Here is a 12,363-nt window from a genome sequence, read left to right on the forward strand (position 1 = left end):
TGGAGCAATCTTTAAGGTTATGACTTGTAGTCCAGATAAGCTTACCTCGATTTGTAGGATATATGTTTTGAATCAGTACTTTCAGAATGATTACTATCTTGCAAGCACAGCACAGACACATCATCATCATCATGGGTAATGTGTTATTTCTGACTTTTCTGAATAATAATATTAATATATTTTTTTTCTTATTGAAAATTAATTAAAAAAACAAATAATGTATAATATACCTCCCAAATATCAGACTTACAATCTCTGAAGTTGCCTCAGAGTACTAAAAAGATTGAACCTGTCCTAGCGGTCACAAATCCATGCATACTGATATGTATTTTTTTTTTCATTAAGGAAATGTGAAAGTACTCTAGCAGTAAAAAGTGCTGTGAAGGAAGAGGGAAGGTTAATGACATTTCTCAATGATGGCTTTAGCAAATCATGGAAATATATCTGTTCAAAGTGAACCTATACTCAAATATTAGAATAATATTATTTTCACAGTCATGTCGATTTTGGCAGGATGGTTAAATAAAGAGTTAGGGTGGAAAGGGTGAAAACAAATTTACTTTTCTGGGGAAAATGCAAAAGAAAATCTTGTCTCATAATACAAGCATAGATATTTGGTCTCATGACTTCTGCTGCAGAACATAATGAACCAATGTTCTGATCCTCCTTTTACACAGAGTTTGTATGATCAAACTGCAGCACTGAAGGACATCTGGAACAGTGTTCTTGGGAAAGGTAACTTTTTCAGCCTGACAGTTCTTCTTTTTATCCATTTTTCAGACTTTCATAGTCACTGACCTGAAACAAGTATGCAGACAGTAAGGTCAGATTGGAATCAGAACATCTGAACCATGTGCATATTTTGGTCAGTAACTGAGAAAAATTGAAGCCACTGGACCGGCTTAACAACCAGGCAATTTTCATCAGGAGAGGTCAGCAATGGTTGCAAGAATTTCTTGTTAACAAAGATTAAGGACTTCTCTTTTCTTGTTCCCCTACCCCCATACTATCTTACTCTTTCCATGGCACTTCAGTAAGGACTAGTTATGGGGATAATTTTTATGACAAACTGAACTGTCTTTTAAGAAGTCACTATAACACCAAATTTTTATGCAACCTAGCCTATCTTTATAGCTGCCAAAATGTAATAAAATTAAATTAATTATGTAAACTACAGCATTGCTAGTACAGATGAATGAGCCTTCCCTTCTCTTATCAAAAATGCACCCTATATAACCCATCGTAATTAAAAAAGAAGGTCACTTGCATTATATTGCAAATTAAATCTACCATAGCCACAATCAATCCTTTGCCTGTGTGTCGCATTCTATGTTCCTCATGCTGTATGACTAAGTTCTGTATTGGATTGTGAAGAATAGGTTAGTAAGCTTCACTATTGCATGTTTCTCATTCTCTGACCTTTGAAGTTAGTTGTATGGATTATTGATTATGACTTTAACCATTTTCTGACAGAGCAAAATGCTTGCATTTTGATAGTGACAGTAATGTAATTATGAAAAAATATTAAGGTCAGAAGATATGAAACAATTACCAACACATACATAAATGAGAACTGATGCCCACTGCCCACTTATTAATTTGATGCATGGAGCCTGAGACTCATAGATCTTCCTGAATAAACAGGGAACACAAACTGTATAGTTTGTAATTAAGAACCAATCAATCAATCAAGTTCTTTTGTTTATTTTTAGTTTAAACAGGAAAATGAGTCCTAGCTATTTAGGTAGTAAGTTAGGCTGAAAACAAAAATATCATCAAGATCCATCTAGTACAACATAAAGCAAAAATGTAAACCTCAGATCCTGAAATCTTAAAGTAAATGTATTCTTCTTCCATGCAGGGTAAAGCAGCAGGTTCACTTTAATGCGCACCTCCACAAATGCATATAGCTCCTTTCCTTTTGATACATTCATCTGTGGGTTACAATAGGGATGAACTTACTGTTCGATCTGAACTTTAGTTTGTCCAAATGCAGAAGGTTTTGGGTGGTGAACCTAATGCAGCTGACAACTACTAGCTGCCAATGGCTGCTACAGACAGCAGCTGCATCCTTGCCAACCACTGGCATCACTCAGCCTTTTCACTAACATCGCTGGGAATCCTCAGCCAACTAAGCAAATGGGTGGGAAACACACTCACCGGTCACTTTATTAGGTATTTGATTGAGATCTGGTGACTGTGGAGGCCATTGGAGTACATTGAACTCATTGTCATGTTCAAAAAAACAGTTTGAGATGATTTGAGCTTTGTGACATGGTGCATTATCCTGCTGGAAGTAGCCATCAGAAGATGGGTTCACTGTAGTCATAAAGTAATGGACATTGTCAGCAACAATGTTGCAGCTGAAATTGAGACTCATCAGACCAGGCAACATTTTTCCAATCTTCTATTGTCCAACTTTGGTGAGCCTGTGTGAATTGTAGCCTCTATTTCCTGTTCTCAGCTGAGAGGAGTAGCACCTGGTGTGGTATTCAACTGCTGTAGCCCATTTGCTTCAAGGTTCGACGTGTTGTGTGTTCAGAGATGGTATTCTGTATGTAATGAGTGGCTATTTAAGTTACTGTTGCCTTTCTATGATCTTAAACAAGTCTTTTCATTCTCCCCTGACCTCTGACATCAACAAGGCATTTTCATCCACACAACTGCTGCCCACTGGATATTTTATCTTTTTTACCATTCTTTGTAAACTCTAGAGGTGGCTGTGCATGAAAATCCCAGTAAATCAGCAATTTGCTTTTGCTTAATACTCAGACCAGCCCTTCTGCCACCAACAACCATGCTATGTTCAAAGTCACTTAAATCCCCTTTCTTCCCTATTCTGATGCTCTGTTTGAACTGCAGCAAATCATCTTCACCACATCTAGATGGCTAAATGCATTGAGTTGCTGCCATGTGATTGGCTGCTTACCAATTTGTGTTACCAAGCAATTGAACAGGTGCACCTAATAAGAGAACCAGTGAGTGTAGACTGGGTTATATCACTCCATGAATGTAGCCACATGACCATATTTAAGTAATGATGGCATACATAGGGACCCCTTTATTATTAAAGCCCCCTGCCTGCAGACCCCCAAAATCATCAGACAAGGGTTGTGGGGCTTTCTGACAAAGAAAACTGCAAAGCTAGCTTCTTAAAAAAAAAAAAAGGCGCAAAGATGCTTCCAATGTTCCTACACATCACATTACAGCCCATGTATTTTGGGGGACCTTTGAGGTCTGTGTGTCATTTTTTCTTAAAATAGAAAATAAGAGGGAGTTGTCATTTGCCAGATAAAATTCTTTTTTTTCTTTGCAAATGTCCAGGCTGCATGGATTCTTTTGTCATTAAGACATGTTCCCCAGGGTAGTGTCCACATGCCCTATCACACCTTGATATTTTTTTACATTGCCTTACCGATTAGCTCAGAAAATGGGAACATTTAATTTAACAGATTCGGCTCTCATTGATTTTGATGACGTTTGGATCTGGCATCTGAACTTCTTTGAAGTTTCAAGAACCCCTGCCAAACTGAACTGAAGGAAGTTTGGCTCATCACTAGAGAGCAAAAGCCCTCTTTAAGCTATAAGTTAACGGCAGCAAGGAAGTGAAGGAGAGAAAAATATATGCTTATAGGGATGGGGAGGAAAGGGTTTACACCAAACTTGTTGCTTTACCCTGAATGGTAGAAAAAAAGGTTTGCTTTAGATTGATCTACAGATAGGCAAAAGTCTTCTAAAGCTTGGTCCAGTTTACAATTACAAGTAAAAGTTTTCTTCCTGGTCCCTGAAGGGAATCTGACAAATCCCCAATCAACATTCTACAACATTTTATTCTTATTTTCAAACTTTCTCAGCCAGGAACCTTACTTCTGTGAATTTCTAGATTTCACAATCCAGTTTAAAAATATGCTTAATTAAATACAAAGAAAGTCCAAGAATACAGACAAACATTAAAAAAAGAAAATCAACAGCAACACCGGACAAAAGGGTAGGCCTCATGTGGATAGAAGAAAAATGTTTTCCATAACAACATTCTCCCTTTTCATTCTCCTACATTGCACTGGGAAAGGGTGAATCTGATTGATTGCTGTGTGCTCATAACCAGTCTGAGTCGGTTATTCCCTAAGACATTTTTTAGGAATGACGTGCTGTGTTTCTTCTGTTCAGCAGCAAGTGCAGTGCACTTTTTTTTAGTGTGTACTGTGCCTAATTTTTACCACTAGGTGGCTCAGTGGTTCATTAATAAAGGAGAAAGGGATAAAGTGGTTGCAGCTTGCAAAGCTCAACTTAAATGCTGATAACAATAATAATATTATTAATCATCATCATCATCATAATAATAATAATAATAACAATAAAAATAACAACAATAATAATCATCATCATCATCATCATATCAGGAAATGCATGCTAAATTTAATAGCCCCAAAAATGCTGGAGATTCCAGAGCTTCAGGCTGTCAAGACCTAGTCACATGTAGTGTATGATGTCATACAGGATTGTAATGTGTAATGCTGTCAATGTTATATTGTACATTTGATTGTATAATTCATACACTAGGGAGAAAGACAGCATTAAAACAACATAAATTATTTCAGTGTCCCTAAGTAGGGAGAAATAGGAAAACCAAAGTGGCAAGCCACCTCCTGTAGTCACAAAGCAGAGAAAGGGTAAATTAATAAAGCTGAACTTGTGCAAAGTGCTAATGTGTTCTGTTGTGACTAAAGTAACAGGAGGCATGGCTAATAAAAGACGACTGTTTGGGGAAATAACATCAATTTACAGAAAGCAAATAACGATTAGGAATGACATCAGGCAGTAGAGTTTGCTTTCAAACCTATTCTTCCCCTGGAGACTGTACAGTGTTTGATGGCATGACATGTAAGTGAATTTACAACTCCCAGATTCCTAATTGTTCAAGTGTCCCTTCAAAACTAACTTTACCCTTTAATAAGGCTGGGAAATAAAACACCCCCACCGACTGCATTAAACGTCTGGAGTGTTTTGTTTCATGTAGCCCACTATACACGGACAATCTAATTGCAGAATTTATTACACACTAGAACCCAGAACCAGGAGCTTGTTGCTTGCCTTACTTCCAGCAGTTTAACAATTACGTTTCCTCTCTTGGCATAGCCACATTTATTCTGCTTAAATATAGGTAAGAGAACACAATACAATTAGTTCTATATTTAACACTGTAGCTTCTTTTGTGACCTAAGCCTCAACTGGATGACACAGCTAGCATTAGCTCACCCAACATGTGATTATACAATAGTGCTTACTGTTCTACAGACACAAGCTTTGACTTACAACTGTTGACGTCATACAGAACTGGGAGTGATCGAACAATAGGAGCTGCTATGTGAAGCTTTACAATGGCACATATGTAGGACGGGAGGGCTTTTGTAAAGTTTGAGGACAATTGTGAAAGAGGAAATTGGGTAGAGGAAAAACACAGAGAGAATTATTGCACTGCTTTGGATGGGAATCGGTAATGGAAGGGATGGAGTGTTAACACATTCATTGCTGGAGGGAAGTGCACTTTAATGGCAAACTGGGGATGATTTGACTAAGATTGAGTAGGTGGGGGTGGACAGCTCTGTAGAACGGTCCCGGCACAGGGATGCTCTGTTCACCACCTTCTATACCTTGGATGAGTTTCAGCAATAAGGACACAGCAGGTGGGAGTGAGCAGGGATTGAATAAGTAGGAATGGACAGTTCACCTTAGGATGCATTTCAGCACTATGGACAAGGAGCTAGAGCCGAACAGCAGATGAGAGTGTACAGTGATTAAAGAGCTTAGTATGATTCCCAATAGCTTGCATTTCAACACAGGGCTGAACAGGATATGGGAATGAGCAGGGATTGCCTAGGTGGGAATAAACTGTGACTCACAGGTTACATTTAATCACCATGGACAACAGAGGTGTGAAACCGAACAGCAGATGGGAGTGAGCAGGGATTGAATAGGTGGGAATGGACAGTTCACCACAGGATGAGTTTCAGCACACTGGACAAGGATCTGAAGCAGATGGGAGTGTGCAGTGATTGTAGAAGTGGTAATGGTTCCCTATGTGGAACAGAAGATGGGATTAAGGTTGGAATGGACGGTTCCTCATAACTTTCAACACCATGGCCAGGGATTCAATGCCAAACAGGATATGGGAACAAGCAGGGATTGCATAGGGGGGAATAAATGGTGGTGCATAGGTTAAGTTTCAGCACCATGGACAGTGGTATGATACCGAACCACAAATGGGAGTGAGCAGGGATTGAATAGGTGGGAATGGGAAGTTCCCCATAAAATGAGTTTCAGCACCATGGACAAGGAGCTGAAGCAGAACAGTAGATGGGAGTGTGCAGTGATCAGAGAAGTGGTAATAGTTCCCTATGTTATTATTATACAGTATTTATAAAGCGCCAATAGTTCGCTCAGCGCTGTACATTACAAAGGGGGACAGAACATGTGACAGAACAATACCAATACAATGCAAAACATGAGGGGATTGAGGGCCCTGCTCTTTCGAGCTTACAATCTCGGAGGGAGAGGATAGTGGTACAGGAGGAGATAGCTGTGGGGGATGGAGTGGTAGGAAGAGTGGAGGAGGTCAGCAGGTTAGCAGGGGGTTGGGTAGGCTTCCCTGAAGAGATGGGTTTTCAGGGTGCACCTAAAGGAGAGGAGAGTAGGTGATAATCTGATGGGTTGGGGCAGGGAGTTCCAGAGGATGGGTGACACCCTGGAGAAGTCCTGGAGGCGGGCATGGGAGGAGGAGACCAGGGAACTAGAGAGAAGGAGGTCTTGTGAGGAGCAGCGTGTGCGTGCTTGGCGGTACTTGGATATTAGGTCAGTGATGTAGTACGGGGCAGTATGGTGGACAGCTTTGTACGTCAGTGTTAGGATTTTGAATTTGATCCGTTGCACAATCGGAAGCCAGTGGAGGGATTGGCAGAGGGGGGTGGCGGAGATGGAGTGGTTGGAAAGGTGAATGAGTCTGGCAGCCGTATTCAGGATCGACTGAAGCGGGGATAGCCAGCGATAAGGCAGGAAGTGAGGAGGGAGTTGCAGTAGTCGAGTCATGATATGATGAGGGAGTGGATGAGCTGTTAAACCTATAGGTTGACTTTCAGTACCATTTAAAGGGCGCATTTATTGAATAGGTGGACATAAATGGTTCCCAACAAGTTGACTTTCAGCACCATGTACAGAGCGCATTGATTGAATGGGTGGCCACTTTATTAGGTACACCTGTTCAATTGCTTGGTAACATAAATTGCCAATCAGCCAATCACATGGCAGGAACTCAATGCATTTAGCCATGTAGAAGACGACGTGGTGAAGACGATGTGCTGAAGTTCAAACTGAGCATCAGAATGGAGAAGAAAGGGGATTTAAGTGACTTTGAATGTGGCATGGTTGTTGGTGCCAGACGGACTGGTCCGAGTATTTCAAAAACTGCTGATCTACTGGGATTTTCACGCACAACCATCTCTAGGGTTTACAGAGAATGGTCTGAAAAAGAGAACATATCCACTGAGTGGCAGTTGTGTGGACTAAAATGCCTTGTTGATGTCAGAGGTCAGAGAAAAATGGGCAGACTGGTTGCAGCAACATTCAGATGCAAGGGTCAGAATTTGGCATAAACAAAATGAAAGCATGGATCCATCCTGCCTTGTATTAATGGTTCAAGCTGGTGGTGGTGGTGTAATGGTGTGGGGGATGTTTTCTTGGCACTAGCAAGGTGTACCTAATAAAGTGGCCGGTGAGTGTAAATGGTTCCCTATAGGTTGACTATCAGCACCATGTACAGGGTGCATTGATTGAATATGTGGAAATAAATGGTTCCCCATAGGTTGACTTTCAGCATCTTGTATAGGGCACATTGATTAAATAGGTGGAAATAAATGGCTCCCTAATGGCTGACTTTCAGTACCATGTGCAGGGTGCATTGATTGAATGGGTGGAAATAAATGATTCACTATAGGTTGATATTCAGCACCAAGTACAGGGAGCTGACATGGAACAGAAGATGGGAATGGAGTTGGAATAGACGGTTCCCCATAGGTTAAGTTTCAACACCATGAACAGGGATTTAATGCTGAACAGAATAAGAGTGTGCACTGATTAAAAAGGTGGGAATGGTTCCCTATAGGTTGGCTTTCAGCACCTTGTACAGGGCACATTGATTGAGTTGGTGGAAATAAATTGTTCCCATAGGATGACTTTCAGCACCATGTACAAGGTGCATTGATTGAATAGGTGGAAATTATTATTATTATACAGGATATATATATAGCGCCAACGGTTTGCTCAGCACTTTACATTATAGTGGGAGACATAAATGGTTCACTATAGGTTTATTTTCAGCACCTTGTATAGGGTGCATAGATTGAATAGGTGGGCATAAATGTTCCCTATAGGTTGACTTTCAGCATCAAGGACAGGGTGCTGACATGGGACAGAAGATGGGAATGGGGTTGGAATGAATGATTCCCCATAGGCTAACTTTCAATACCATGGGCAGGGATCTGATGCTGAACAGAATAAGAGTGTGCAGTAATTAAAAAGGTGGGAATGGTTCCCCATAGGTTGACTTTCAGCACCTTGTATAGGGCACATTGATTAAATAGGTGGAAATAAATGGCTCCCTAAAGGCTGACTTTCAGTAACATGTGCAGGGTGCATTGATTGAATGGGTGGAAATAAATGATTCACTATAGGTTGATATTCAGCACCAAGTACAGGGAGCTGACATGGAACAGAAGATGGGAATGGAGTTGGAATAGATGGTTCCCCATAGGTTAACTTTCAACACCATGGACAGGGATCTGATGCTGAACAGAATAAGAGTGTGCACTGATTACAAAGGTGTGAATGGTTCCCTATAGGTTGGCTTTCAGCACCATGTACAGGGCACATTGATTGAGTTGGTGGAAATAAATTGTTCCTATAGGATGACTTTCAGCACCATGTACAAGGTGCATTGATTGAATAGGTGGAAATTATTATTATTATACAGGATTTATATAGCGCCATCGGTTTGCTCAGCGCTTTACATTATAGTGGGAGACATAAATGGTTCACTATAGGTTTATTTTCAGCACCTTGTATAGGGTGCATAGATTGAATAGGTGGGCATAAATGTTCCCTATAGGTTGACTTTCAGCATCAAGGAAAAGGTGCTGACATGGAACAGAAGATGGCAATGGGGTTGGAATGAATGATTCCCCATAGGCTAACTTTCAATAGCATGGGCAGGGATCTGATGCTGAACAGAATAAGAGTGTGCAGTAATTAAAAAGGTGGGAATGGTTCCCTATAGGTTGGCTTTCAGCACCATGAACAGAAGATTGGAATGGGTTGAAATGGACAGTTCCTCATAGGTTAACTTTCAATTCCAGGGGCAGTGATCTGATGCTGAACAGGATATGGGAATGTGCAGGGGTTGCATAGGTGGGAATAAGTGGTGACTCATAGGTTAAAGTATAGCTAAAGGCAAAACTTTTTTTTTTAGTTTTGAATAGAAACGGTGTGGAAACGGATTAGGACCCTTTTCCATTTTTATCGTGGTCTGTGCCCCGTTAAGGGGATTCACCCTCTATATTTGTCCTGTTTACCATTATCACTGAAAGTGAAAGAAAATTCTAAATTTTGGGTTGTCCCCTGAAAAGTAATAGAGGGGAAATCTTTCAAATGTGGATACTAGTTCTGTTGATCTGGGGGTCTTCAAGGTTAATTTGCAGATATATTCTTTTACTTCCTGGTTGGCTATGGAACAGGAAGTGAAGGGAAATCTCTGAAATGGGAATGGACAGTTCAGTATAGGATGAGTATCAGCAGCATGGACAAGGAGCTGAAGCTGATGAAGTGGGCAGTTCTCTATAGGTTGACTTTCAGCATCATGTACAGGAAGCATTCATTGAATAGATGGGAATACATTGTTCCCAAAGGTTGAGTTTCAGCACTTAGGGCAGGTAGTTGATGTCAAACAGCAGATGGACGTGGGGTAGGAATAGGTAGTTCTTAAGGTGGGTTAAAAAACGCTCCTGCTATGTTGACTTTCAACACTATGGAGGATGGTATGATGTTGAACAGCAGATGGTAGTGAGTGGGAGTTAAATAGGTGGTAGTAAATGGTTCCCCATAAATTGCGTTTCAGCACCTTGGGCAGTGAGCTGATGCCAAACAGTAGATCGAAATGGGGTTGATAGTAGTTCTTCAAAGGTTGACTTCAGCATCATTTAAAGGGCACATTGACTGAATAGGTGGAAATACCTGGTTCCCCGAAGGTTGGGTTTTAACACCTTGGGCATGTAGTTGATGTCAAACAGTAGATGGACGTGGGGTAGGAATGGGTAGTTCTTAAGGTGGGTTAAAAAACGTTCCTGCTATGTTGACTTTCAACACTATGGAGGATGGTATGATGTTGAACAGCTGATGGTAGTGAGTGGGAGTTAAATAGGTGGTAGTAAATGGTTCCCCATAAATAGCGTTTCAGCACCTTGGGCAGTGAGCTGATGCCAAACAGTAGATCGAAATGGGGTTGATAGTAGTTCTTCAAAGGTTGACTTCAGCATCATTTAAAGGGCACATTGACTGAATAGGTGGAAATACCTTGTTCCTCGAAGGTTGGGTTTCAGCACCTTGGGCATGTAGTTGATGTCAAACAGCAGATTTGCTGTCGAACAGCAGATGGTAGTGAGCAGGGATTGACAAAGTGCTAATAAACAGTTCCCTATAAACTGAGTTTCTACACCATGGACAGGGTGCTAATGTGGAACAGCAGACAGGAATGGAACAGGAATGAACGGTTCCCTCAAGGTTGAGTTTCCACACCATGGGCGGAGAGCTGATGCCGAACAGCAGATGGGAGTATAAAGGGATTAAAAATAGGTGGGAAGAAACAGTTGCACTTAGGTTGAGTTTCAGCACCACGGACAGTGAGCTAATGCAGAACAGCAGATGGGGGTTAGAGAGAAGGGATTAATGCGAATAAACGGTTGCACTTAGATGGAGTTTCAGCACCATGGACAGGAAGGTGACACGACCAGAACAGCAGGTGGGAATGAGAAGAGATTAAACAGACGGGAAACAATGGTTGTTCATAGGAGAGATTCAGCACCATGGACAGGGCGCAAACACCACCAGCAGGTGGACGTGGAATGGGAATGGACAGTTCCCTATAGGCTGACTTTTCAGCATCACGCACAGTGAGCTAATGGACAGTTCCCCGGGGACTGACTTTCAGCACCATGGACAGGGATCTGATGCCGAACAGCAGCTGGGAGTGAGAAGGGATTGGGTAGGTGGGAATGGACAGTTCCTCGTGGACTGATTTCAGCACCATGGACAGGGATCTGATGCCGAACAGCAGCTGGGAGTGAGAAGGGACCGGATAGGTGGGAATAGACGGATCCACACGGGCTGACTTTCAGCACCATGGACAGGGCTCTGATGCCGAACAGCAGCTGGGACTAGGAGTGAGAAGGGATTGGATAGATGGGAACAGACGGATCCACACAGGCTGACTTTCGGCACCATGGACAGAGTTCTGATGCCGAACAGCAGCGGGAGTGAGAAGGGACTGGGTAGGTGGGAACAGACGGATCCACACAGGCTGACTTTCAGCACCATGGACAGGGATCTGATGCCGAACAGCAGCTGGGAGTGAGAAGGGATTGGGTAGGTGGGAATGGACAGTTCCTCGTGGACTGATTTCAGCACCATGGACAGGGATCTGATGCCGAACAGCAGCTGGGAGTGAGAAGGGACTGGATATAGGTGGGAATAGACGGATCCACACGGGCTGACTTTCAGCACCATGGACAGGGCTCTGATGCCGAACAGCAGCTGGGACTAGGAGTGAGAAGGGACCGGATAGATGGGAACAGACGGATCCACACAGGCTGACTTTCGGCACCATGGACAGGGTTCTGATGCCGAACAGCAGCTGGGAGTGAGAAGGGACTGGGTAGGTGGGAACAGACGGATCCACACAGGCTGACTTTCAGCACCATGGACAGGGATCCGATGCCGAACAGCAGCTGGGAGTGAGAAGGGACCGGATAGGTGGGAATAGACGGATCCACACAGGCTGACTTTCAGCACCATGGACAGGGCTCTGATGCCGAACAGCAGCTGGGAGTGAGAAGGGACCGGATAGGTGGGAATAGACGGATCCACACAGGCTGACTTTCAGCACCATGGACAGGGCTCTGATGCCGAACAGCAGCTGGGAGTGAGAAGGGACCGGATAGGTGGGAATAGACGGATCCACACAGGCTGACTTTCAGCACCACAGACAGGGATCTGATGCCGAACAGCAGCTGAGAGTGATAGGATGTGGAATAGGTGGGAACG

Source organism: Staurois parvus, unplaced genomic scaffold (assembly GCF_062004578.1).
Source record: "Staurois parvus isolate SC_StPar_1 unplaced genomic scaffold, SC_StPar_1.0 ptg000007l, whole genome shotgun sequence".
NCBI lineage: Eukaryota > Metazoa > Chordata > Amphibia > Anura > Ranidae > Staurois > Staurois parvus.